Source organism: Lethenteron reissneri, chromosome 72 (assembly GCF_015708825.2).
Source record: "Lethenteron reissneri isolate LAM-NWPU_2019-01 chromosome 72, ASM1570882v1, whole genome shotgun sequence".
NCBI lineage: Eukaryota > Metazoa > Chordata > Hyperoartia > Petromyzontiformes > Petromyzontidae > Lethenteron > Lethenteron reissneri.
Window position 1 is genome coordinate 2,779,208 of NC_083850.1, and position 15,634 is coordinate 2,794,841.

At 43.3% G+C, this 15,634-nt stretch overlaps 1 protein-coding gene across 1 annotated transcript in view; it reads left to right on the forward strand.

The window, feature by feature from the left end:
- Positions 1-15,634, forward strand: part of LOC133361320 (zinc finger protein 585A-like) — a gene marked incomplete at its 5' end in the record, with an annotated part of 114,865 nt that overhangs the window by 48,019 nt on the left and 51,212 nt on the right. The window lies entirely within an intron of this gene.

A 15,634-nucleotide genomic window follows, 5' to 3' on the forward strand; every position in this document is an offset into this window, starting at 1 on the left:
ATGGCTTCTCACCCGTGTGTGTTTTCTGGTGACTCTGAAGATTTGATGACTTTGCAACAGCCTTTCCACACACAGGGCACAGGAATGGCTTCTCACCCGTGTGTGTTTTCTGGTGACTCTGAAGATGTGATGAGTGTGCAAATGTCTTCCCACACACCGAGCACAGGAACGACTTCTCGCCCGTGTGCGTTCTCTGGTGTCTCTGATGGCCGTGAAAAGGACTTCCCACACACAGAGCAATTGAATGGCTTCTCGCCTCCGTGTGCGTGGGGCTGTGGAGAGCGTCTCTGCTCCATGTGAGCGTAGTAACAGCAGCGGTGTTATCGAGTCAAAAGTACGCTATCGGTCGCAAGGATGTTTAGCGTTGAGTTTTGGATTTTGTTAATTGCTAAAACAAGAACGACGCTCGCGTCTAACCAAGACGCAAAAAAATCCCGCTAATTCAACGACGAAAACGTTTAAGAGTTTATCCGCGAAAATAGACACTTACTTGGAGATTCACGGTATATCGATGTCTGGAACCCGTCTGAAGATGTCGCCACGAACTCTCCCGACGCAAAGTCGCCTAACTGTCGACACAGCAATTGTGCTCGCCAGGCTGCGTTGTCTCGCGGTTGAAGGGCGATCAGCAGAGCGACGAGTCGAGCGTCCAACCTCATCAAGTTCCCTCTCGAAATGGCATTGAGCTCTGCTTCTGAGCCGCCTTATAACTCCCCCCCTAGGATCCAATCCTTTGTCTCTCAGGATATTTGCATTCGATTGTTAATTTTGGAAGGTACAATCCGCATGTCTATTAACATACCGAAGAGTAATGTGTCCGTTGTACTTCATGCATGAATATGTAAGTGCATCTCAGTGTGTAATTGTGCGCTTATTTTGAATAAATGGAAAAACTTTGTCCTCGATTTAAAGTGAATGCAGAGAAATTAGCATGTAACTTTAGAAAAGGAAGAGAGCGGCCTTCTCGACGAGGGAGTGAAACCCAATAGGTAATATTCTTTTACAGCGTTACAATGGATAGGTTGTAGTTCATAGGTTATAATATTATGTTTCACTATGATAGAGCTTAACATGTGAGAGTCTACAATATCAGAGTTGATAAAATGCGACGATCAAGGGCGTCAATCGGGTGAGTTTGAACAGAGGCTTTAATCAAAGGCGTCATCCCATCACGGAACACCACCTCTCTGCGATTATTACAGCAACAGAAGCAACTACAACAGCAACAACAGCAGCAACATCACATTTCGAGGGCAACGCAGCTACTTCCGATTCTGCTGCCCAGCTGTTTGTAGTCGGGACCTGCTCTCGCAGGACCCCACACGTCTTTGGAAATGATTGCGATGATCATGTCTGAGCTCAGAATTAAGTCACTCAAGATTACTTTTTTAACCATAACCTTAGGTAGGTTAGTGTCATCGGGGCTCTGTGAATACTACTCATGAATGAAATCACACTCCTGTATGACCGACATTGTACTAATTTTGGTTGATCGAGTAGAACAAGGCACGTAACATGTCCAGACGAATTCTTATCAACAACAGTGTCCTTAAATATGATGCTAAAATAAATGTTAACACTGGATTAAACGTGCACCTCTTAACCCCTCCCTCGCATTTACGACTAACAATTTGCATTTGCACATAACATACATTCAAGTACAGTAATTTGCTAAAACGACCAAATTGTCATTCTAAAATTTGAATGCCATTCTTACCCTCGACCCCCACAGTTCACATATCCGACCGTCGGTTCGATTGAACGGACAATTAACAAACATGTGTAGAGTTCCATTATAATACTTCTAATGAAATTAAAATACCGTACCTCCGTTTATGGTGGTATAAATTATAAAACCAGTTGGTAGCTTTTTTTGTCGTTTAATGTTTAGTGTTATTGTTTATAGTGTTATCAATTTACGTGTTTTTAAGTACAGGTGATTCCCGGTATACTTCGGTATTCTGGACCTGAACGTTGCACCGTCTCTCTGGGGACCCGTGTGGTGTGTGTAGCGAGTATCACGGGGTGGGCGGGTAGTGTGGTGATAGTGGTCACGGTCGGCACCGATGCACGACCACCGCCACCACCCCTACTGGGCGGTGGACCTGCCACCACAAAGCAGCACGCGGCGGAGGAGTGAGGCGATCGCTCTCGCCACGCGAGCGAGGCTCCCTCGCTTCCTCTTCTTTTCGTGCATCTCCACCTGCACCTCTTCCGTTTTCTCCTCCGTCTCATCCTCCTCCATCCCCTCTTCTTCATCCTCCACCACCATCTTCTCCTCTACCTCCTCTTCCTGCGCCACCTCCATCTTGTCCATCTTCTTCTCCTCTGCTAGCACCATCTCTTCCTCCTTCATCTCCTCCTCAACTTCCGGCACCACCATCTCCACCACCGTCTTCTCTTCCTCCTCCACCACCATTGTTGCCCCTTTGTCCGTCGTCTCCATGTCCCCCACCACGACCATCTGTTCATCCTTTGTTGTCTCCTTGTCCTCCATCTCCGTATTGTCTTTCTCCTCTCCCTCCGTGTTCTCCTCCATTGTCACCATCACAATCTCGTCCTCCTTTGCCTTCTCTTCCTCCGTCTCTACTTCATCCTCCATCTCCTTCACCTCTTCCTTCGTCTCCTTCTCCACAACCTCTGTCTTCACTTCAAAGGCCTGGACGAGTGAGGAGGAGGGCTGAGCTGGCTCAGATCTGTGAAGAGACAACACGACACCGTTCTAGATTTGAAGCTTTCGTGACTGCAATGATTCATATTCTTAGGTTTTTTCGGTAAAGTCACGTAGGTAAAAAAACATTAAAAGGTAAAATAAAATAACATAAAAAATAAAAATCACGACGTTTCGGAGGCAACACAAGCTTCCGTCTTCAGGTGGAACCGTCACAGCCACGACAGCTGTATCAGGTAAATGAGAGATTGCAGAAGCTACCACTTAGTTTATATGATGGTTGGAGAAGGTGGTGGGGCAAGGGCCGCATACTTTTATTAATATGGTAAGGTGAGGTTTAAGACTAAGAATAGACTGCATATCAAAGGCTGAGCCTTTGTTATGGAGAGGTGCGGTTTGTGACTCAACCTGTAACAGGGAGACCACCACTAGACATGGTAAAACTGTGATGGTTGTCTGTCAAACACGACACCGTTCCACCTTGCTGCTACGGCAGACATCGCCATCTCCCCATCGTCCGTGGGTGGAATGTGTGGCGGATTAATTCGAGCTGAATAGAAACAGCAATAACGACATGGCCAGTGAGTGTGCTTAGTATTGGTGCTGTCATTCTCATGGCGCCAGACTATCCTTGAGATAGGTGCAGCTGTGTCTCACACAGACTGCTGTAGTATCACAGTAGTGGGTGGCGTTGCTGTGCAAATTTAGCTGAATAATTTGAAGTGACATTTTTTTGGTTCTTTCGGTAAAGTCATGTAGGTATAAAATAAAATAAATTAAATCACAACGTTTCGATTGTAACACAAGCAATCATCATCAGGTGGGACAACCACAGCAAGAAACGTTCTTGCAATAACGACATGGCCATCGAAACGTCGTGATTTAATTTAATTTATTTTATTTCATACCTACGTGAATTTACCGGTATAACCAAAGAATATGGATCCCTGTAGTCACTAAAACTTCAAATCTAGATTGAACATATTCTATATGTATATTATAATTGACCCCTTGCACTTAATGTCCTAAGCAATTCAAATGGCATCGATAGAGATCCTGAACGTCCACTGTGACGGAATGGGTGTGGATCTGTGTGGTCAATGCAGTAGCAATAATAGCCAGGGCGGGAAGCAAGATTTGAACTGTAAGCGTTGAAGAATGAGTACACGACCATTTGGCCGCTTCAACACATCCACGATTTCAAAAAAGTGTCCGTCGGTGATTTGTGGTCGAGAGAGCCACCTCCCTTGACGTCGAAGGCATCTCAGAGTGCATTGCATGCGATGAGCCTCTCGCATCTCTCATCTCATCGCGTTTTAAATTGGACACCCCTCTCAGTGGTAGCTGTCGCTGTGCATTACAAGGCGACTTGGCAGCTGGCCTGGAAACAGGCGATAGACAGCGAACATCTCACGGTGGATGGAGGGTTACATGGTGAAGATATGCCCACTTCGTTATGTGGTCTAACCCAGAAACCAGTTATGAAAAATAAATCTGTCCACAGTATAGCGGAATGTACACGTGGAGTTTGCAGTGTCTGTGAATTTTGAGAGCGCGACAGGGCTTGAGCACCTGTGTGTCACAGCAACATTGACCTGGGTTTGAGTTCCACGTTTGGCCACATTCTCAGTGTGGATTATGCAGCCCCCTGTTCTGGGAAGGTTCTGCAGCTTTCTCCCTGTTACTGAACCCACACAAGCAATGCAAATCGTTCAATTTGGATCGCAAACAGTAGCAACTTTTTTTTCTTCTTCTTGGTTCTTTCGGTAAAGTCAGTGAGAATAATTTTATTATGTTTTATTTTTATTATTTTATTACTTCCCTTCTACGCGACTTTACCGAAAGAACCAAGAAGATGAATCCCTGTAGTCACGAAAGCTTTAAATCAAAAAGTAGCAACTTTCTTGCAAAATGCGAGCAAACTTGGCAGAATCCTCCTGAAAAAAGTCTTGAGACCGAGTAAGGCTGATGCTGCGTGAGAAGCATGGTAATAAATAGCAAAAATAAACACACAGGGCGCACACGCAGAGTGGTTTACCGTGGCTCAGCGACTCCGGAGTTTGCTTTATCTTCTTGGAAGCCCTCTTCTCCAAAGCTCGGAGCTATTGGGCCCCACACCGAATTGGAGGACGTGGTGGCGGTGGTGGTGGAGGTGGTGTCAGTGGTAGTGGTAGTGGTGTCAGTGGTAGTGGTGCTGCTGCTGGTGGTAGCGGTCTGGAGCCATTGTCGCTCGATCTTGGCGAGGCGCTGCTCTTCCTCGAGGCGCTTTTGCTCCACAAGACGCTTCTCCTCCATCAAGTGCTCCTCCTCCTCTTGACGCTTCACCTCAACGAGGCGCTTCTCCTGAATGAGACGTTTCTCCTCGAGGAGCTTCACCTTGCGAAAGCGCCTCTCCTCAAGTCGCTTATTCTTCTTCTCGAGACGCTTCAGCTCTATCAGACGCTTCACCTCAAAGAGGCGATTCTCCTCCATGAGGCGCTTCTCTTCCTCGACTCGCTGCACCTCAATGAGGCGCTGCTCCTCGACAAGGCGCTTCTCTTCTTCCACCCGCTTCTCCTCCATGAGGCGCTTCTCTTCCTCGACCCGCTTCACATCTATGAGGCGCTTCTCTTCCTCCAGATGCTTCTCCTTGAGACGCTTCACCTCGCGAAGGCGCTTTTCCTCCATGAAGCGCGTTTCTTCAAAGAGGCGCTTTTCCATGACGCATTTTACGTCTTTGAGGATTTTATTTCGAAGGCACTTCTGCTCCGTTTGGTGCTTCACCTTGGCGAGGCGCTTCACCTCATTGGGGCGCTTCTCTTCCATTGTGCATTTCTCCTTCGCAAGGCGCTTGTCCTCCTGGAGACGCTTCACTCCACTGAAGTTCTTCACCTCCCCAATGCTCCTCTGTTCACGCAAAGATAAGCACATGACCATTCAGACATGCACACTCAGGACACAATATATTCTTGCAGGCACACAAACATGGACGGGCACATAGACAAACAAAAATGCATACTGGCACATCTATGTAAGGATGCAATAATGCACATTAACTCATGGAAACATGCTAGCACACGTATGAATATACACCATCACCTAATGTTATCAAAATACATATTACATCCTCATATTCTCACAAATTCAATACACGCACTTAATGCAGTGATAGTCTACAACGATTTCATGGCGATTGATGGCAACAATCATCACGGGCAATATTTCCACAGAATGTTCTATTGTAAAGATCTGGATGCCCATAATCTGGACACATTTTATTGCAGCACCCATAATGGGTAACTGGAATGGCAACTTCCAATCAGCTCACAGACATAATTCATGAGATTGCCTGATATCATTCTGTCTTCATTGGTAATGAATGGCGACTTCATTTGCCTGCACGAGTGGGATATGGCATGACGTGATGATGGAGGGATGGAGTGATGGTGTTGGGAGATGGTGTTGTGATACGGAGAGGAGAAATTGTGGAATGTTCTGGAGAGACGGTGCCTTGTGATGGTATTGACGCTTTATGAGGCTCTATGATATTGTATTGATTCTCGAATTGAATCTTTCGTGACTGCAAGCATTCATACTCACGTATGTGACTTTACCGAAAAAACCTAAGAAAGAGTCACGTACGTGACTTTACCGAAAAAACTAAGAGTATATTGTATCGAGTTGGTGGTGATGTAAAGAGATTGTGTGGTGATGTGAGGTGTAGTGATGTTTTGGTGCAATGGTAAGGGAGTGTGGAGAGAATGTGGTGTTTGACTCCCATAGACCCCATACACACCTTTGGGGAACGATTTTCATAGCTTTGGCCTGGGAAAGGGTCCACTTCATCCATAATGTCCCCCCACGTGGTCGACCGGCGCCATGACTCCCGGGCTACGGAAAACAAAATTAATTCAAAGGACGAGTAATGTATTAGAGAACGAAGCACGTGGATATTCACACAACTAATTCTGAGATTCTTGTAATTACCTCTTAACACAAAACATGACCTGCTGTTGAGAAATATTAATCACATGGCAGTAAAACTTTACAAGTCATATTTTTGTAAGCATGTTGAGATAATCAATTTCATAAAGTTGAGACCCTCATTTAAACCAATATGGCTGAAACTCGGTTCTAAATCCATGCTGTCTGCACACTTGACCTTTTCATCTTCCCATCACCGCCACGTCTACTAAAATAAATTAATCAGGGAGCTGCCTCCTCTGCATAAAAACCACGTGCTACAGGTAACTGGGACTTACCATCATAGTCCTCCAAGATCTCAGCCCACTTGCGTTGTCTGTCCATGTTGTTGGGAAGGAGTCGTTTCTGTTTGATGTTGGAGGGCCTGGGGAGGTTGTAAAAACGTTCAGATTTAGCAACCTTTCGAATCACTCATTCTCTCAATTATTACAAATTTGACCACTCGCTGTACCAATCAAATCACTTTCGTTCCGTTTGTTTTACAAGTCCACTCACTCGCTTGTTTGCCCACTCACGCGTGCGTCAGATCACTCTCTCATCCACCCACGCGAACATGTTTATTCCAACTGCCTATTGCATTAAACATAATCGCCAGGCATAACCGTGATTTTTAACCTCTAATCCAGACAAGCATGTTGATGCACAGCCCATTTGTATTAATCGACTGGTTGATAAAGGCCGCCCTATGCCTTGTAGGTCATTGGGGTCAAATGACCATACTTAAATCATTTGTTATAACCCGAGAATGACGTCGTAGGTCACGTGATGTCAGAGGTACCGCCCATGTGGCTGTGACATCACAGATAGGAGACATCTATGGCAGCAGCTCGGGTCTGAACTAAAAGGTAGACTCCTCCCCCGTGTTGGATAACATTCAATACATGTAATGCAGGGCACAATTATGCAGGCAATCAGAACACAATCATTATAGACATGTTAATCATATTATATGAGATTTAAACAGGTTAGTTATGAACGTTTTAAATGTTAACTTGCTTTGGGTCTAAACAATGACAGTAACAGCAACATATCAGAGCATGCCAAGTAATCTAACTAATAGTCCTAATTTGGTTGCAAAAAATCCAAATAGCAACATACACAAAATTAATGAAGCTTTAGTTTGTAGTCAAAACGTGCAATAAAAATTAACAACACACATCGTCAACAGGGACGCTCACGATAATTGTTTTTTTACCCTTCTATCTGGCAACAAAACTGACACCTTTTTACAAGGAGTCATGTTTGCATAGACCGCAATACCTGCAGTCATAATACAAACAAAATAACATAACTCTGATAATGTGCACTGTCCTTGAAGTTGATTGGTCCACACCCGAGACAGCTTTCCTTAGAGCCTAGTCTCACATGGGTTGGACCTGATGACGCCAAAAGGCGCACTGTAAAAAGGTGTCAGTTTTGTTGCCAGATAGAAGGGTAAAAAACAATTATCATATTTTTACTGGCAAATGAGGTTCCCACAGGGACGCTCACCTCGTTGACGATTCGCTCTGCAAAGGCTTCTTCTGCTGCTGCTCACTCGTTCGCATTCCTCTCGACTGCGGGTGGAGGCGTGGCTATGACGTAACAGAGGTGACGTCACTACAGCGAGGCTCCGCCCCCACGCGCTTGGCGGGCGTACCACGTGGTGCAGTGCGGGTGGTGTGCGTCACCGGAAACAGCAGAGCCCTCGGTTCGACATTCAACATTTGCCCCCTCGCTTTGTGCTGTCTTTGATGTCGCCGTTACTGCGGCGAGGACTGAAGCGATGCCTGGCCATCAGGCCTGGCATATACCTAGGCCTCAGGCTTCATATTTGTTCGTAGTTATTTTTTGTTTAATTGTAATTATTAACTTGCATTTCATTAATTACATTTCAAGCGTATAAACACCATCCCATTGGTTTATTTATTTTTAAATTCAGGTTTTTGATCTGTAGTTATGTTTAAGTGAGTGAGGTGGTTGTACTAAGTGTGAATTTGAGTTCCATGTAAATTGTTATTGTGTAATGGATTTGTCTTGTGTGCACTTATCCTGGCAGTGGTAATATGGGCTTTTTATAATTAAGTTGTTAATGAGATTGTTTGTTTGTGTGTGTCTGTTATCTATGTCTGTGTCAGGTTACATATCTATGTTTGTAGCTGTGTGTGTTTGTTAATTTATGATGGGTGGCGATGATGATGTATCTTGATAATGGATGGTGGTGATGATGATGATGGGTGGTGATTATGAAGGGTGGTAATGATGATGGTTGGTGATGTTAATGTGTAGTGATTATGATGGGTGGTAGTGGTGATCATGGGTGGTGGTAATGATTGGTGAGGTTATGATGATGGGTGGTGATGGTTATGGGTGGTGATGATGATGGGTTGTTGTGATTATGGGTGTTGATGATGATGGATGATTGGTGGTGGTTATGATGAATGTTGGTTGTGATGGTTGGTTGGTGGTGGTGGCGATGGTTGATAGTGATAATGATGATTGGAGATGATAATGGGTGTTGATGCTGATGATTTGTGTTGATGATTATGGTTGCTGATGAGTAAATGAGCCACCACCCAATACATAACAGTAACAGAAGTAACTAAAGCAGCACCAATAACAGCAGCAACAACAGCAGCAGCAACACGTTTTGAGGGCGACGAAACTACTTCTGGCTGCAGTGTGTATTATTTCTACCTACGTGACTTTATCGAAAGAACCAAATAATAGAGATATTCTAATACAATATTAGAGGATATTCTAATACGATATTAGAATATAATGAGAAGTATTAGAATCGCAATGTGATCGTCTTGGAATCACACTGCGCATATGTATGTAGAGTGAACGTGCAAGCCAACGCTGCTCGTATGTATGAAAACGCACTCCCTTATGACCGACATTGTACTAATTTTTGTTGATCGAGTTGAACAAGGCACGTGCCACGTCCAGACGAATTCTTATCAACAATAGTGTCCTTTAATAGTATGCTAAAGTAAATGTTATAACTGGATTAAACATGGACCTCTTAACCCATCCCTCGCATTTACGACTAACAATTTGCATTTGCACATAACATACATTCAAGCACAGTAATTTGCTAATACGACCATATTGTTATTCTAAAATTTGAATGCGATTCTTGCCGACCCCCGGTTCGATTGAACAGATAATTTACATACATATGTGTAGAGTGCGATTTTAATACTTCTAATTAGATTTAAATACCGTACCTCCGTTTATGGTGCTATAAATTATAAAACCAGTTGATAGTTTATAGACGTTTAATGTTCAGTGTTATTGTTTATAGTGTTATCAGTTTACGTGTTTTTAAGTACAGGTGATTCCCGGTATACTTCGGTATTCTGGACCTGAACGTTGCGAAACGATTCATAACGAGGACCTTTCCCCACCAGAGCGCAATACGCTAATGAAAAGAACTCGGGGCGGCGGGAACACGTGCTTCCATGGGCAGTGGGGGACAGGGCATGGTTGTATTGCCCACAGGTGCCACCGGGAATGTCCCCCAAGTTGCTCCGCCCATGGCGGGGTCAGGTAGAGGTCATAGAGGTGGGTGATGTAAAGACAGTGCGTCAACTAAGGGACAAGTGGTGACAACAAGATAGAGAGAGTTCGAGAAGGGAAGGCGAGACCAAATGTGGGCGGAGGTTCACGCCGAGAATGAGAGAGGGGGAGGAACGAGGTTTGGGGCTGTGTTGGCTGGTTGCTGTCTCGTCGTCGTCGTTGCTATATCGTGACGCCTGGGGTCTGAAACCGCGTTAAAGACTAAATGAAAGAACCCTCTGAGTATGAGTTTGTAGTAATTAAAATTTTAACGATTCATAATTGCACTGGCTTAATTTGGGTTTGTGCGATTATTTTACACATTCATACTGAATATTGTTATTTGATGCCATTGAGTTGAAACATTCATCCAGCAGTGGACAGCTTGATCCTTTAAACCAAGTGTTATTCAAAAAATGTTAATCCCATCCTGATCCAGCACCTTCCGTTTCACATATCCCATCATTGGTTCGCACGTCCATATTACATACATACATATTACATGCATACATGTTACATACAGACATATTACATTCATGCATATTACATACAAACATGTTACATACTGACGAGCATAGTGTGATTCTTAGAGGACCACGGTGTTAAGCTAAGAATTCGAATGAGATTTAAATATCACACTTCAATGTACGGTGTTCTAATCTGTAACACTAGTTAATTATGTTATTTTATAGCGTTATAATGTATCGCTCATAGCTTATATTGTGAGAGATCACAACATTATAGTTTACTATAACACTAGTTTGTAGTGTTATTTTAAAGCGTTACAATGTTTAGCTTATAGTTTAAAGGTTGAATTGTTAGAGTTTATAATGTTAGAGTATACAATGTGAGTTTAAAATCTGAGAGTTTGTGAACGTGCCCTGTTCTCGTGGGACCCGACACGGATGTGGAAATAATTGCTATGATCATGTCTGAGCTGAGATGAGCGACTAATGTTTACTTTGTTTAATCATAACTGTGTGTAGGTTAGTGCAATCGGGGCTTAGTGAATACTACTCATGAATGAACTCATACTAATTTCGGATATAAATTGAAATCATGTTGGTAGAACAAGTCGCCTGCCTTTTCTAGACGAATTGTTATCTTCAAGTGCGTGCGTAAATATATTGCTAAAATACACAGCATAGGGAAGGCTGCCTTGTTGGGGAGATGTCGTTTGGGTAAGGCGATGTGGCCGTGTGATGACACGGATTCTGAAACATTGGAGTTAAACACTCGCTGCTTGGCTCCGTCGACAGCAGCGAAGGCTGTCATATACCGCCCCATTTACGAGTTGGTTGTATGATGTGTATAGTTGAAGGTGCTAGGTGTTGTCTTCTTCTAACAGATACTAACGTGCGTGTGTTGTCTGTTTTTACGATTTGTCCATTGATGTTTTTTTTATTGCGGCGTTTTTTTGTTGAGTTCTGTCACTTGAGTGTTGCAGTTTGTTTAAGAATTCGTCAGGTGAGCGTGGTGTTTTGCTTGTGGGAATTTCGCTTTGTCACAATTTGTGATTGTTATAATAATTGTAACGATTCATAATCTGATGAGTTAATAATTAGTTTGTGCGTGTATTTATATAAATATATTCCGTCTTTTGTTATTCGATGACATCTAGCAGTGAAAATCGTGATTGTAATATGACCATGTTGTAATTGTAATAATTTTTATAAGATCCTTGCACGTACCCTATACAAACATTTGAGCAGAGTGCGATTCTTATACGACCACGCAGTGATTCTAATGATATTATAATACCTTACCTCCGTTTATATGGTTATAAATTAAAACACTAGTTTATAATCTTTCAATGTTTAGTGTTATCGTTTATAGTATTACAGTTTACATGTTATAGAGTACAGTTTATCCCCGACATACTTCGGGATTAGTGACTGGTACGTTGATGAACGATTAACTACGGGGACCTTTCCCCTCAAGGAACACGTGTTAATCGGGTAGACAGCCAAGATGCTGCCGGTTAAGGGCACACTTGTGTGACGGAGATCCTACACCTGAAATTATCTTAACATGTTATTGCTAGGAACATTATAAAATAAAGACCGTACAAACATTTGTTAAAATACATTTTTATTCATCTGCAATCATTTTTACGTCAAAACTCGAAGGGAATATGTATTATGTTCTATGTTCACACATTTCCAGTACAATGCAAACCATTTCCGTTCTAGGAATACCAAAGCGTTAAAATATAATTCCCCATGATTTCCTTATTGATGACTGTGAAAATGACTTCCCACACACAGTGCACAGGAATGGCTTCTCGCTCGTGTGTGTTCTCTGATGAGTTTGAAGAGTTAACGATTGTGCAAATGCCTTCCCACACACAGAACACAGGAATGGCTTCTCGCCCGTGTGTGTTTTCTGATGACTCTGAAGATGTGATGAGTTTGCAAATTTCTTCCCACACACAGGGCACAGGAATGGCTTCTCACCAGTGTGTGTTCTCTGGTGACTCTGAAGTTGTGACGAGTGTGCAAATGTCTTCCCACACACAGGGCACAGGAATGGCTTCTCGCCCGTGTGTGTTCTCTGGTGACTCTGAAGATGTGATGAGCTTGCAAATGCATTCCCACACACAGAGCACGGGAATTGCTTCTCACCCGTGTGTGTTCTCTGGTGTCTCTGAAGATATGATGGCCTTGAAAAGGACTTCCCACGCACAGAGCAATTGAATGGCTTCTTGCCTCCTTGTACGTGGGGCTGTGGAGAGCGTCTCTGCTCCATGTGAGCGTAGTAACAGCAGCGGTTGTTATCGACTAGTACTACTTGTGAAATGCGTAGGAGGTTTGGCGGGGGGTTTTAAGTCAGGTTTTATCCGTGCTTTATGCAGTCAGGTCCCACGAGAACAGGGCACGTCCCCAAACTCTCAAATTGTAAACTCACATTGTATACTCAACATTATAAACTCTAACAATATAACCTTTAAACTATGAGCTATACATTGTAACGCTTTAAAATGACATTACAAACTAGTGTTCTAGTAAACTATAATGTTGTGAACTCTAACAATATAAGCTATGAGCGATACATTATAACGCTATAAAATAACATCATAAACTAGTGTTACAGATTAGAACACCGTACATTGAAGTGTGATATTCGAATCTCTTTCGAATTCTTAGCTTCACACCGTGGTTCTCTAAGACTCACACTATGCTCGTGTCTATGTAATATGTATGCATGATATCTATCTGTATGTAGTATGTATGCATGTAAAATGTATGTATGTAATATGGACGTGCGAACCAATGGTGGGATATGTGAAACGGAAGGTGCAGGATCAGGATGGGATTAAAATTATTTGAATAACACTTTGGTGGTATTAGGATCAAGCTGTCTACTATTGGATGAATGTTCCATCTCAATGGCATCGAATAGCAATATTCAGTATGAGTATGTAAAATAATCGCACAAACGCAATATTAGCCCGTGAAATAATGAATCGTTACAATTGTAATGACTCCGGACTCAGACTGCAGAGGGTTCTTTTATTTAGCCTTTAACGCGGTTTCAGACCCCAGGCGTCACGATGTAGCAACGACGACGATGAGACAGCAACCGGCCAACACAGCCCCAAACCTCGTTCCTCCCCCTCTCTCATTCTCGGCGTGAACCTCCGCCCACACTTGGTCTCGCCTTCCCTTCTCGAACTCTCTCTATCTTGTTGTCACCACTTGTCCCTTAGTTGACGCACTGTCTTTACATCACCCACCTCTATGACCTCTACCTGACCCCGCCATGGGCGGAGCAACTTGGGGGATTTTCCCGGTGGCACCTGTAGGCAATACAACCATGCCCTGTCCCCCACCGCCCATGGAAGCACGTGTTCCCGCCGCCCCGAGTTTTTTTCATTAGCGGAATGCGCTCTGGTGGGGAAAGGTCCTCGTTATGAATCGTTTCGCAACGTTCAGGTCCAGAATAGCGAAGTATACCGGGAATCACATGCAGTTAAAAATATGTAAATTGATAACACTATAAACAATAACACTAAACATTAAACGACAAAAAAAGATATCAACTGGTTATAGAATTTATAGCACCATAAACGGAGGTACGGTATTTTAATTTCATTAGAAGTATTATAATGGAACTCTACACATGTTTGTTAATTGTCCGTTCAATCGAACCGAGGGTCGGATATGTGAACTGTGGGGGTCGAGGGTAAGAATGGCATTCAAATTTTAGAATGACAATTTGGTCGTTTTAGCAAATTACTGTACTTGAATGTATGTTATGTGCAAATGCAAATTGTTAGTCGTAAATGCGAGGGAGGGGTTAAGAGGTGCACGTTTAATCCAGTGTTAACATTTATTTTAGCATCATATTTAAGGACACTGTTGTTGATAAGAATTCGTCTGGACATGTTATGTGCCTTGTTCTACTCGATCAACCAAAATTAGTACAATGTCGATCATACAGGAGTGTGATTTCATTCATGAGTAGTATTCACAGAGCCCCGATGACACTAACCTACCTAATGTTATGGTTAAAAAAGTAATCTTGAGTGACTTAATTCTCAGCTCAGACATGATCATCGCAATCATTTCCAAAGACGTGTGGGGTCCTGCGAGAGCAGGTCCCGACAACAAACAGCTGGGCAGCAGAATTGGAAGTAGCTGCGTTGCCCTCGAAATGTGATGTTGCTGCTGTTGTTGCTGCTGTAGTTGCTTCTGTTGCTGTAATAAACGCAGGGAGGTGGTGTTCCGTGATGGGATGACGCCTTTGATTAAAGCCTCTGTTCAAACTCACCCGATTGACGTCCTTGATCGTCGCATTTGATCAACTCTGATATTGTAGAATCTCACATGTTAAGCTCTATCATAGTGAAACATAATATTATAACCTATGAACTACAACCTATCCATTGTAACGCTGTAAAAGAATATTACCTGTTGGGTTTCACTCCCTCGTCGAGAAGGCCGCTCTCTTCCTTTTCTAAAGTTACATGCTAATTTCTCTGCATTCACTTTAAATCGAGGACAAAGTTTTTCCATTTATTCAAAATAAGCGCACAATTACACACTGAGATGCACTTACATATTCATGCATGAAGCACAATGTTAATAGACATGCGGATTGTACCTTCCAAAATTAACAATCGAATGCAAATATCCTGAAAGACAAAGGATTGGATCCCAGGGGGGGAGTTATAAGGCGGCTCAGAAGCAGAGCTCAATGCCATTTCGAGAGGGAACTTGATGAGGTTGGACGCTCGACTCGTCGCTCTGCTGATCGCCCTTCAACCGCGAGACAACGCAGCCTGGCGAGCACAATTGCTGTGTCGACAGTTAGGCGACTTTGCGTCGGGAGAGTTCGTGGTGACAGCTTCAGACGGGTTCCAGACATCGATATATCGTGAATCTCCAAGTAAGTGTCTATTTTCGCGGATAAACTCTTAAACGTGTTCGTCGTCAAATTAGCGGTATTTTTTTG